This window comes from Hibiscus syriacus, unplaced genomic scaffold (genome assembly GCF_006381635.1).
Source record: "Hibiscus syriacus cultivar Baekdansim isolate YM2019G1 unplaced genomic scaffold, ASM638163v2 tig00002169_pilon, whole genome shotgun sequence".
NCBI classification, from domain to species: domain Eukaryota; kingdom Viridiplantae; phylum Streptophyta; class Magnoliopsida; order Malvales; family Malvaceae; genus Hibiscus; species Hibiscus syriacus.
Window position 1 is genome coordinate 689,557 of NW_024061913.1, and position 12,645 is coordinate 702,201.

Below are 12,645 nucleotides of genomic sequence, written 5' to 3' on the forward strand. Positions count from 1 at the left end.
TGGTCTGTATTGATGATATTTGGGTATACTCGAATACAAAGATAGAGCATGATACTTATCTTTGTACTGTGCTCGAGATACTTAAGGATAAAAAGGTTATATGCTAAACTGTCAAAGTGTGAGTTTTGGCTATTAGAAGTTGATTTTCTTAGTCATGTTGTCTCAACATATGGCATAAGAGCTAAAAAAATATAATATAAGGAAAAAAAGAAAAAGAAAGAATAAAAAGAAAACAAAAAATAGAAAAAAAGGAAAAGAATAAAAAGAAAAATATAACAAAGGAGAAAAAATAGAAAAAAATTATGAGAGATGATTGAAAAAAATATTTCACTTGTGGAAAAAAATGAGACTAAAGACTTTGAAGTCTATTCTGATTGGTGCCAATTTTAACGAGGAATAATTTTTATTCCTCATAATGATGAATTGAAGAAATATATTCTTTCTGAGGCACATTATAGTCTACTGAATATGCATACAAGTGGGAACAAAATGTATCAGGATGTAAAGAGTCATTTTGGTGGTTGGGTGTCAAAAGAAACATTACTGAGTTGTTGCTACATGTTTGACATGTTAACAAGTAAAAGCTAAGAATTAAGTGTTTTTGTAATTGTTGTAAATGATTTCTATTCCAGAGTGGAAATAGTAAAGAGTCACTATGGATTTTATTATAGGGTTACCTTTGATATCAAATAAAAAGGATTCCATTTTGGATGACAGGGACCGGTTAATTAAATCGGCGTATTTTATTTTGATGTAAATAGACTACGCATTGGATAAATATAAGAGTTGTATATCAAGAAGATAGTTCGATTACAAGGAGTATAATTATCCATTATATAGGACAGGGATCCAAGGTTTACTTAAAGATTTTGAAAATAATTGCATAAAGTTTTGGGTACTTGATTTAAATTTCAATACAATTTTTCATCCACAGACGGATGGTAAGTCAAAAAGTAATTTTCAAATATTAGAAGATAAGATGAGAGCATGTGTGATTGATTCCAAGGAATCATGGAAAAGAAAAGAATTTGATTTTAGTAGAATTTATCTACAATAACAATTATTAATTGAGTAACAAGATGGCTCAGTATGAAACTTTATATGGGAGAAAATACTGAACACCATTGAATGGGTTCAAGTTAAAGGATCGAAAATCTTGTTGGCCCAGATTTATTGAAAGAGGTTTATGATAAAGTATATATAATTGAAGAAAATCTCAAGATGACATTTGATCGACAAAAGTCTTATGCAGACTTGAAGCGAAAAGAGATTGAATTTCATGAAGTTGATAAAGTTTTTCTTAAAGTATCACCTTGAAAAAAAATTGCGCCCAAAGTAGAAAGAAAAACTAAGTCTAAGATTCATTGGATCTTATGAGATATTAAAAAGAGTTAGACTGATGGCTTATCAGTTAACATTAACTCTCGAGGTAATTGATATCCAGAGTTGGACAAAGTATACAGATTTTTCATGTGTTGATGCTTAGAAAGTATCGATTGGATCTTTCATATGTCATTGCATCAGAGGAAATTTAGATCTGACCAAATTTGACTTATGAAAAAAAACCAGTTCGGATTTTAGTTCGAGAAATCAAAAAACTGTGTAACAAGATGATTCCTCTAGTCAAAGTGATTTAGCAAAATCATAATGTCGAGGAAGTTAATTGGGGAAAGAGACGAGGATATGAAGAAATAATTTCCATAATATTTTCATATCAGGTTGAAGATTTGGTTTAAACATGTTTAAAATCTAATGATTTGCATGATTTCCATAACAAGATGCATTCGATGAAATATTCTTCGAATGTTAAGATAGTACACTTTACTTACATTGTATTGATACTTTTACTATTGGTATCGATACATTTTCAACTTTATCCACAATTCACTAGATGATTGGTGAAGACACTAGTTTTTTATCATTTTATTTTTATTATTTTATTTGTTTATTATTATTATTTTATTATATTATTTATTATTATTATTAATATTATTAATACTATTACAGGCCCAAACAGACCGGCCCAGTTACAAAAGCTCAATACCCGGAGGCCCGTTTTACACTCAGACTGACCCAAATGAAACCTTAAAACCCAATTAGGGTTTGTATCTTAGCCTCAACCGCCTCTCCTTTCAGTCGTTGGATCTGGCAAGATCCAACGGTCCAGATGATCCCAGTAACAAACCCTAGGGTATCATAACCCTAGGGACATACGGTCGTCGCCTCTGTTGTCGTCGCCTCTGTTACCGTCGCTCTACTTCATTCCAGCCGCTGCCACGCTCAAACCAAAGACTCCGGAAATCAACATCAGCCGTCCACGTTATGGCTTTAGGGTGAGTCACCACTTTAGGTTTGGTGACTCACCAAACTTCGGCCTTTTACCCGGTCCGAGACAAGCGCCGGTAATGGTTATAAAATCATCAACCAAACCTGCAAAATAAAAAAAACGGAGGCGAGAGAGCAAGACAACAAACCAAATACCACCAAATATTTGAGAAAAAAATGAGAGAAACTAACCGACGAAGACTTCACTGTCATCAGAGACTCCACGCTCCTTCACGCGCAGTCAAAAGACTTGGAAAATCGAAGGTATTTTTGTAGATTTGCTCCGATTATGAGCTTTTTAAAGGAAACAACTGTCATTTTCGACCTTAGGATGACGAGATCTAAATTTTGGGGTTGTTTGGTAATCTCCGACCACCGGAGATGGTGGCCGACGGCGGCGATCGATGCTGACATACGGCGGCCGGCCTTCCTTCGGTTGGAGGAACCTAGAGAGAGGCGAGAGTTTTTCATCTCTCTCAGTTAGAGAGAGAATGGGAAAGAAGAGAATGAAAAAAATGGCCTAAAGGCCGGCCATAATAGGGTATATATACCCTCACTTAAATGACGTTTTTAAGGGAGGGCCTTTGTGTAATTTCGCGCACGGCTAAACTATTCTCACAGCCACTGTAACTTTAAAAACTTGCAATTTGATCCCGAAAGCATGTTTTAATTTATTTTAATTTGATATTCAAATTTAATATAAATTTATTTTAGTCACTAAATTAATAAATAGGTAAAATAGCATGTTTAGCCACTTTATTTTTAAATAATTAATTACGAATTAAGGTATTTAATTTTAATATGTTATAATTTAGTCACTAATTTTAATACTTTCATTTATTTTTAATTACAAGTTTTAAATACTTTCATTTTAATACAATTTTATTTATTTTAATCACTATTTAGTTATATTTTAATTTTATATGTTTATTTTAATATATTTAATTATTATTATTATTATTATTATTATTATTATTTATTCATATAAATATGTATATAATAAATATTATTTATTTATTTATTTTATTTTTATTTGTTTTCTATTAAATAAAAATCTTATTTATAAATTTAATTTTATATAAATTATTTTTAGGAAAAATAATCATATTTTAATATTTTTTATTTTTTAATATTAAGAAAATGACTGTCTTAAAGCATCTAGAAGTCATTTTCTGGTATTTTTAAATAACTAAATATCTTACTTTTATAAATTATATGTATATTAATTTAATTTATTTTAATTATTTTTAGAGAAATGTTTTATTAATATTTATTTATTTTTTTAATATTAAGAAAATGACTGTCTTAAAGCAACAAGAATTCATTTTCTGATATTTCTAAGTAAATAAATATCTTATTTATAAATATATATATATATAAAAGTTAATACATTTTTCTTAAAATTATAGTAATAAATTTGAAATCATAAAATTATGAATTAAATATATCTTTGAATTTTTAATTTCCAATAATGGAGATAATTTATAATTAATGAGTACTAATTTTGGGCGTTATAGGGGTGTTAATCCTTCCCTAAACGTAACCGACCACGAATCCTTTCTTTACTAAATTTTTTTTAGTTATATGCAGATCAGTTTATCTTTTAAATTATGTTTTCTTAAAAACTATTTTAAAAGATTATTTTTAGGTATTTGACCTACCTAACTCAAAAAGGTTAATGGTGACTCCCAAAATATTTTTTAAATCAAAATCATTTATTTATTCATTTTATTTTTCCCGCCAAGTAAAAATTCATACCCGGGCGAAAACCGGTTATGACAGCTTGGCAACTCCCCTAGGGACCGATCAAGCTTTGAAATTAATTATAAATTGTCTCTATCAGTTGGAAATTAAAAATTCATATTTATTTAATTTTTAATTCTTTTCTTTCAAAATTTTTATCTCTTATGATTTTCATAATATTTATTATATTTTTTATTAATGTTTTATTTTCAGGTATTAAATTTCATTTTTTATTTGTTTGTCAAAGGTTTGAAAATTTCTCCTCACACACAACACGTGCATTGCATAACATAAGCTTTATAATCAAGCTTGCCCCTTTTAAGTGGGAGTGAAAGCGACGTCTTTGTGAGAATTTATTCTCCGTGTCAGACCTAGCAAGTAGCTTTCGAGGTTCATATACTCTATGTCTTCGTGAGAATTTATTCTCCGTGTCAGGCATAGAGAAATGTGTCCCCTCGAATTGAACTCCATCCGCTTAAGTCTGTAGTGGACTAGGATTGAGGGTTTGACAGCCCAAGGGGGCATTAACAAGGACAATTCGAGTACCTTTACTCTTAGAACTGAAACTCTGCATATAGTAAACCCTAGAAATTCTTCCAATATGAAACTATGCCGAAATTTTGTCCAAAATAGGTGTACACAAAGGAGAAATGAATTCTAACTTTTTCTTTTAATTTATTTCCCTGCTGAATAAATTGCATGTGAATTTAGATTATAGTATTATTTAAATTATGCTATGTAGAAAGTATGTTTAAATAGAAATATTTGGGTAGACATTAAATTAAATTTTTCCTTCCTTATTATTTGAACTAATTCATTTCTTTTTTATGTTTTATTTTTATTTTTGTTGTTTGCATGGCATCATACATGATTAAAGGTATTGATCTTCGAGTTAATCATCTCATTGGAAAACCTTCATCTATGGATAAAAAGTGTTCAAATCAAATAGTTCCAAACTCAGAAGTAAGACAGTGGTATGAAGACTTACAAAGACAGAGGGAGACAGTCTGCAGGATGATTATGTACCAGATTTAGCAAGTTATGCTCCAGTTTTGCTAAAAAGAAATGATATTCAAGATCTGCGAGGCATTTGGGAGAGTTGGGACTCAAACAAAAAGTTGCAGTTTTATCAGTGTTACAGGGACATCACATATTTGCTCTATGTCGAAGTTGATGATGAATTACTCCGAGCTCTGATTCAATTCTGGAATCCATGGTATAATTGCTTCACTTTCAATAAGGAGGACTTGGTTCCTATTATTGAAGAGTATACAACTTTTCTACATATAGAAGGAGCTTTGGAGAATCGAAGTTATTCAAGGTCAGTCAAAACTCAACCTTTCCGAGTTAAATTAGCAAAGATTGTAGGAGTACAAGAGGAATGGGTAGTAGCCCGCACAAAAAAAAGGGCGAGGGCGAGGGTGAAGGCATTTCTTGGACCAACATCAAAGAAATCATTCAAAGTCATCCAGATGATAAAGTACGATTTGATCTCTTTGCTCTGGGTATATATGGTATGGTCATCTTCCCAAAAGTATTGGGATACATTGAAGCTATGTTGGGCATCAACGTTGACTTTCATTCAGCACAATGTGCAATGCTGAGGGAAAACAAAGAAAAAGTGGATGGTGAGTTCAAAACATTGAGGAAGAATTACCATGAGATGCAAAAATCCCGAACAGCATCGGGATCAAGGAGAGCAACAATAAAGATGACCAAAGAGTTGAACATTGAAAAATACTGAGTCGACGATTTTGAAAGGAAAAAATAGTCGTTTACTCAAAAGCCTTAAGAAATGAAATAATAAAATAGAAGATCTTGAGTTTAACAAAAGGGAGCGAATTATAAAACACAAAGCCGAAAGTTGCGAGATTATGAATGAAATACAGAAAGAAAGGGATCGAGCCAAATAATTAGAAGATATGAAGAACGGCGTGCTTGAAGGGTTTGAGGTTGAGAAAAACACCATGTTCAAGGGATTTGAAGCTGAAATGAATAATATGATTATTGAACTTGAAGATAGGGGCCTAATGATTGAAGAGTTCGATGTTGAAAAGGAAAAATGGGATTTGGAGAGAAAGAACTTCAATACCATACTCAAAGTAGAGCAAGAGTTGGCCAACAATTGGATGCAACGATGTAGAAACAAGAATGTGCAAATCCAGAAGCTTGATCAAAGGACATAAGAAACACGAACAAAACTTAAAAAGGATTTGGATCAGCGTAGAAACAAAAACATAGAGTTTAATGCTTACATCTTGCAACTTGAAGAATCATTATTCTAAGAGAGGGTTCATTTAGTACCTAGTGATCTTAAAGAGAGTTATGAGGAGAACGCTTCACTATGAACACAAATCCGATATCTTAAAATACTTTGCACAGTTGTCAAGTCAGAATCACCGAGTTGGAGAAAACTCTCGATGGAACTAATGAACAAATTATAAAAATCAACTGATTTCTATGAAGAAAGAAGTGAAAATAGAAGTAGTATGGTATTTGAGGCCATGGTACAAATGAGCGAAGTTGCTAGATATATTGCGGAGTAAGCTGCTGAAGCAAAGATTATTGAGCAACACGTTGATCCAGTTTCTATGTTTGGAAAGAAAATGTCATGGTTGATGAAGGAAATCATATAGCTTAATAGGAAAGCTATGTCGTATCTGTAGTTATGAACTATTATATAGAAACTTTTGTATGCCGATGGAAGTTGTTCTATGACAGTTAAGTTTTTGGGATCAATACCTTTTACATACATTCATTTTTGCATACATTCATTGCATTATTTTATTTATGTATAATTTTTTTACATTATGAGAAACATTCATTAAGTAAAATTTGAAAAAATAATATGAAAAGGATTTGTAATCGCAGTTATCTTGGCCAAACGAGAAATTCAACACCACTACGGTACTAGAAAAGCGACTAAGAAAATGGAGGATAAAATACAACATCTTGAGGAACAGCATAATAAAGAACAAGCAGAAATGAGAATGAAGTTAGAGAAGATTGAAGCCAACATTGCAAATTCACAAGAAAGTATGGTGCAAAAAATAGAACATATGCTCAAAAAACAAGCTACTATTGGAAAAAATCTTGAAAATCCTGTATCTTTTAACCAGGAACCTATATATCCTTTAGGTTTCACACACAAACCAGTTTATCATCCTGGTATCACACCTTTGCAAATCCATGGGGCAGCAACTATTTATGAAAGGTCACATTTGTGAAAGGCAACCTTTCATCATTTGAGCTACTTCCCATATGTTTGAGCTGAAGATGAGCTGGCCATAGATGCAATACATGTCAATGAGTCTTAGGACAGCTCCTTGTGAAATGATACTTCTCGGATTGGAAACTCTTCGCGAAAAGGTACGAATTCACAAAATTTGACCTAGACCATATTTGTAGTGCTCTATGTGGTGAAGATGATGGTGCAACTCTCCAGCTGAAAATAAGTCTCTAGCTAGCTCAAAAGTCCAGCTCAAGTGAGCTATGAGCTCGGAGGTCAGCTGACAACTTTTCATCATTTGTTCTTCATGATCTTCCGAGTCATCTTATGGAAGTTTTCCTAGCTCATTGACTCCCATGCTAGCTTTAAATCAGCTCCCAACATGTGGTCGAACATGTACCTACAAAAGAAAGCTTTTATAAGCTAAGTAATATAAAATATAAATATATAAATATGTGTTTCATAACAATAACTTCATACATTCATAATATCATCATCATAACTATAAATATAATGTATGTAAGCTATTGTCATAACTATGGTATAAAGAAAGATTAAGTTGAAAAAAATCCCCCTTTGATTATTGTGAAAGGTTAGAGATGCAAGTCCATTTTTTGACGTTGAATCGGATCATATCAAAGGTTTAGAGCACGAGACCAAAATATAGAATTCGCCCTAGCATTACAGAAATCATGCAGTATTAACCACCAAAGTTCAAAGTGCAAGGAATGTCATCATATCATAGTCAATCTCCTTCATTGTCCCACCCACCCCATTTTGAGAGAGAATAAGAAAGAGTTCATTTTGAGGAGATCCCTACCAAAGGAAATCTTCAAAGCAGACATCACTGCAAAAGAAGCATTAACAACAATTGATAATTGGAAAAAAGGAAAATAAACACACTTGATTCCTACTTTATTCGATGTAATTAATACCGACCTTTCTGAAACTCCATCAAGAGCAAGAAGTTTCTTTACCAAACCCTTCACTTTATCTTCGTACACAGAAATCAAATCCTTTTTCTATAAAACAATTACACTAACTTTCATCATCATGGGTAGTCAAATTACATGCATTTCATCTTCAAGAGAAATGTTAAACTATATGCTTATATTTACCCGCAATTCGGTTGCTCTATACAAGATTGTTCCTCTCAATTCTAGCATCTCATCATCGGTAAACCATAACGGATTCTCAAAAGTGGTGGGAAGCATATAAAGATACCTGAAACAGTCTTTAAATCCACATAAATAATAAATAAAAGAAAACTAAAAGAAAACAATCAAATATGTTAAGTACATACGATTTCCACGAAGAATTCTTTCGGAGATATTCCACTGTAAGAAATAAAATCATTAAAAACCTATCATCAACTTCTCCTTCTTGAAACATCGCTCTACACTTTGCTCCAATTAAAGGATCTTGCAAATTTATCAAATTCAACTTTGTATTATGTCAGTCTACTTGGACTAAATAGCTCTAATGAACAAATCGATAAATTTATTAGAAAATCACACAGTAGCAACTATAAATGCAGTATGGACAAAGGACTTAATGAAATGCTCTATTTGAACCAGAGATATTGCCAGTTCGAAAGTGTTTCTATCATACTCCCAAGTTCTCCTTGCCTCAAATCCCTCCCAAGAGAAAATTAGATCTTCCAGAACAAATATTAAAGATTTTAATCAGTGAAGAAAAATAAATTTAAAGGAAAATTCTTGAGAGTAAATGACAGTATACCTCAAAACATCTTCGCAGCTGATCTAACTTTCCTCTGACTATACCCTAACAAAAAGGTTGGGAAAAATAAACAAAAATCAGCACACTTTCAGTATATTTGACCACCAAAGGAAAGTTCAAATAGCTGTAGAAATAATTGTGAACAATGCAGGGCCACTCTAAAAGTTAATCGTCCCAAAAAAACAAACATGAATACAGAAACAACTGCAAAGTTCTTTCACATGCAACACATTGCATAAAAATCATCCATTGGTTCTTAGAGCCTTTCAAGGTCGTTCCAGTAGCTAAAGCATTTCATAATGGAGTAAAACCTAGGATAAAAATTAATAGAGAATTAAGTCGGGAGTCTACCCACCGCATACATGCACTCATTGATAAGAAAATCTTCAAGTTCACGAACATTGGTGACATCTAACTCCAGCATTAGTTGATCATATGGTAATACCTGGTCAAGATATTTAAATGGTAAATGAACTTGATGCAACCAACATTTACAACCGATAGTGCCATTCTCAGATAAAGGGTATAACCATTTCAGTTAGAAAGTGGAATAAAACAATTCAGAAAGGCATTAAAATTTTTCAAGATATTCTAAAGACTTGGTTTCTTCACGTTACGAAGTCAAAGTGGCACGTTCAATGAATATCAAAATAACTATAACCACTACAATGGAACGAGGCTGGCAACTATAGCATATTTAGATTATCAAATGCCCTCTTAACTCAACTACAATACCTTGTTCGTCTCAGCAAGTGTTAAGGAGAGTGAGTTGCTTTAACTTGAGAACTTGATTAGGGACCAGTTGAGGAAGGTTGCCACTATTGCCTAATCAAATAGTTTAAGCAGCCAGAGTTGGTCACATTATGATGTGAATAATAACTATAACAACAATCAAAGATAGAAATAATCAAGTGGATTAATTAAGTGAAGGGTAAAATTTAGAAGAGTAAAACTGGTAATCTTGAAGAGATTTACACGGTAGTGATAAATGTTTACTACTAATGATCTTCAAATTATCTCGAATAGAAAAAATACTGGTACAAGTGAAACAAGTGTATTGAAAACATCACAAACTTGTCACAAACAATAAAACACATGTTTTCCAGCTTACTATTGTAATCGCTCCATGTGCCATGGGTAAACAACCAAAGCACCTCCAGGTACACTGAGTTTTCAGTTTCGTCAAGCTGCAAAGGTATATAGGTTTCTTATAAATTACAAGTAAACTAAATCATCAAATTGAAATTGAAGCAATGAATAAAACTAAAACACCAGACTATATTGACAGAAAAAGAAACATGAAGAAATGTTATTAAGCTATGTGCAGCAAAAAATAACTGATGAAGGCTTTTATTTCTCAGATTGAGGAAAGTAGAGGAAAGAAAATAAAAGAAACTGATAATGGAATAGGTCTTTACCTCAGCGACGGTGGGCATGGCAAGAATCTCGGAGAAGGCAAAGAGTGAAGGATGAGACATCGCTTCGACGATAACGGAAACAAGGGTCATCCCCTTCTGAGCCGACACTTGCTTAACGAAGTGATCGATGAACTCGGCTTGCTTTTGCTCGATATCCATCTTAAAAACTTGAACCCCCGACCACAAACTAGAAGGGGGGAAAAGAAAAAGGAAATGGAAATAATTTGAAGAATGTTAGTGAAAACAAAACAAAAAACACGGAGAGAGAAGCTTTCTGGAAAATAAAGAAAGCAAGATAGGGTTTTGGCATTAGAGAGAAAAGGAGAGAATGAAAGGAGTGCAAAACATTAGGCGTGAACTGATTATGAGGGGAAGAAGCGGGAAAGGATAAAAATAATGGGGGGAAATTAAAAGACGACTTTACAGATGACACACAATAAAAAAGTGTACTTCGTGTTTTTGCAAATTTTTTGGATTATGACTATTAAATATGACACATTATTGTAAGTCCTAAATCATTCAGATTTTAAAAAACATGACATTTTTTTATGACACACATGTTTTGCAAGTCATAAATTAGTGTGTGTCATTAAAAGTATATTTTCTTGTAGTGATTATTGGTTCTTTTTTACATAAACTAGCCAGTGACCTGCTGAATTAGGTAGGGAATTATGTTGTGGTTGTTGAAGTTTTACGACACCATTTATTTGTTAGTACAATGGTTGGTGGTGTGTTCATTTAATACGATGACAATGTTGTTGTCTTATAACTACTACACTATTACAAAACATAACGATACAAATCTAGTATAATTTTCACTGTATCGATATGCATAGAATAATTATCGAACTTTTATAATTCGAATATATTATATTCGACTAATGTTAGTAATAAATTTGAATTTGACGTGTTTCAATATGCATATCATGCTTATCAAACTTCTATATAATTCGAATATTTTATTTGAAATTTAAGTTAATTATAATATACCAAAACTTCTGAAGGAACGTCCAATACAATTAATTTCGATTGGTTGTGCACATAATTTTCCAAATAATGTGTCGATAGTTTTATGATCAATATCGATTTTAATATAACAAACCGGTTTGCACCTTTTTATATAACAACATATATCACCTTTTGCCAACCGTGTAAGTTTTATGTGTGGAACATGTTTCATTATGGAAATGTAAGACAAAACAAGGTTATATTTATAACAATATCGGTAGCGACTTCTTATAGTGTCCATTGTTTACTTGATATGTTTGAAACCTTTATTATTAAGAAACTATGAGAGAAAACATGTTTAAATTTATAACAATACAGGTAGTGCTTTTTTATATTGTTAACTATTTATATTATATGTGTCAAACATTTTTCATGATGGTTATGTAATACAAAACATGGTTATATTTATAACAATACATATAATGCCTTTTTATAGTGTTAACAGTTTACGTGATGTGTTAAAAACCTATTTTATTAATGCACTATAAGAAAAAACATGCTTAAATTTATAACATTACAAGTAGCATCTTTTTATATTGTCAATCGTTTAAGTTATATGTGTGACTAAACATGGTTATATTTATAACAATACAGGTAGTGCCTTTTTTTACTGCCAATGATTTACCTGATAAGTTTGAAACCTTTTTGATTAAGAAACTGTAAGAGAAAACGTGTAAATTTATAACAAAGCAAGTAGCGCCTTTTTATATTGTCAACCATTTAAATTATATGTGTGAAGCATTTTTCATTATAGTTATGTAAGAAAAAATATGGTTATATTTATAACAATGCATGTAGCGTCTTTTAATATTGTCAAACATTTAGGTTACAGGGAATGACCCGTTTATATTATTAAATTTAATATAAATTCATTTTTTATTATAATGTAATTGGTTTCTATTTAGTACATATATACTGATATTAAATACATAAATATCGATAATTTCAAAATGATTTAAATTTTATTGTTTTCATTGGAAAAATCTTAACTATTTCCTCGTCCTGCCAATAACCTCCCGCCCACCTGATAAATAATCTTCATCCCATGTAACGTCACACACACCCAAAAAATTACAATCTTTTCCCAACATTAGTTTTTCTCCCGGTCGATTATGCATGAGAGAAATCTCTCTCTCTCTCTCATTTTTGCAGGATATCCATAGCTTTTTGTTGCAACAAATA

At 31.8% G+C, this 12,645-nt stretch overlaps 1 long non-coding RNA gene and 1 pseudogene across 1 annotated transcript; both read right to left on the reverse strand.

Annotated features, from left to right (window-relative positions):
* Positions 1–7,935: 7,935 nt before the first annotated feature.
* Positions 7,936–8,448, reverse strand: LOC120137772. The gene is made up of 4 exons (XR_005517454.1): positions 8,416–8,448; positions 8,237–8,319; positions 8,118–8,144; positions 7,936–7,972 (listed from the first exon to the last, which is right to left on the reverse strand). It is a non-coding gene; the product is annotated as an uncharacterized LOC120137772 (long non-coding RNA).
* A 413-nt stretch (positions 8,449–8,861) lies between these two features.
* LOC120137826 lies at positions 8,862–10,751 on the reverse strand (annotated as a pseudogene).
* Positions 10,752–12,645: the final 1,894 nt, after the last annotated feature.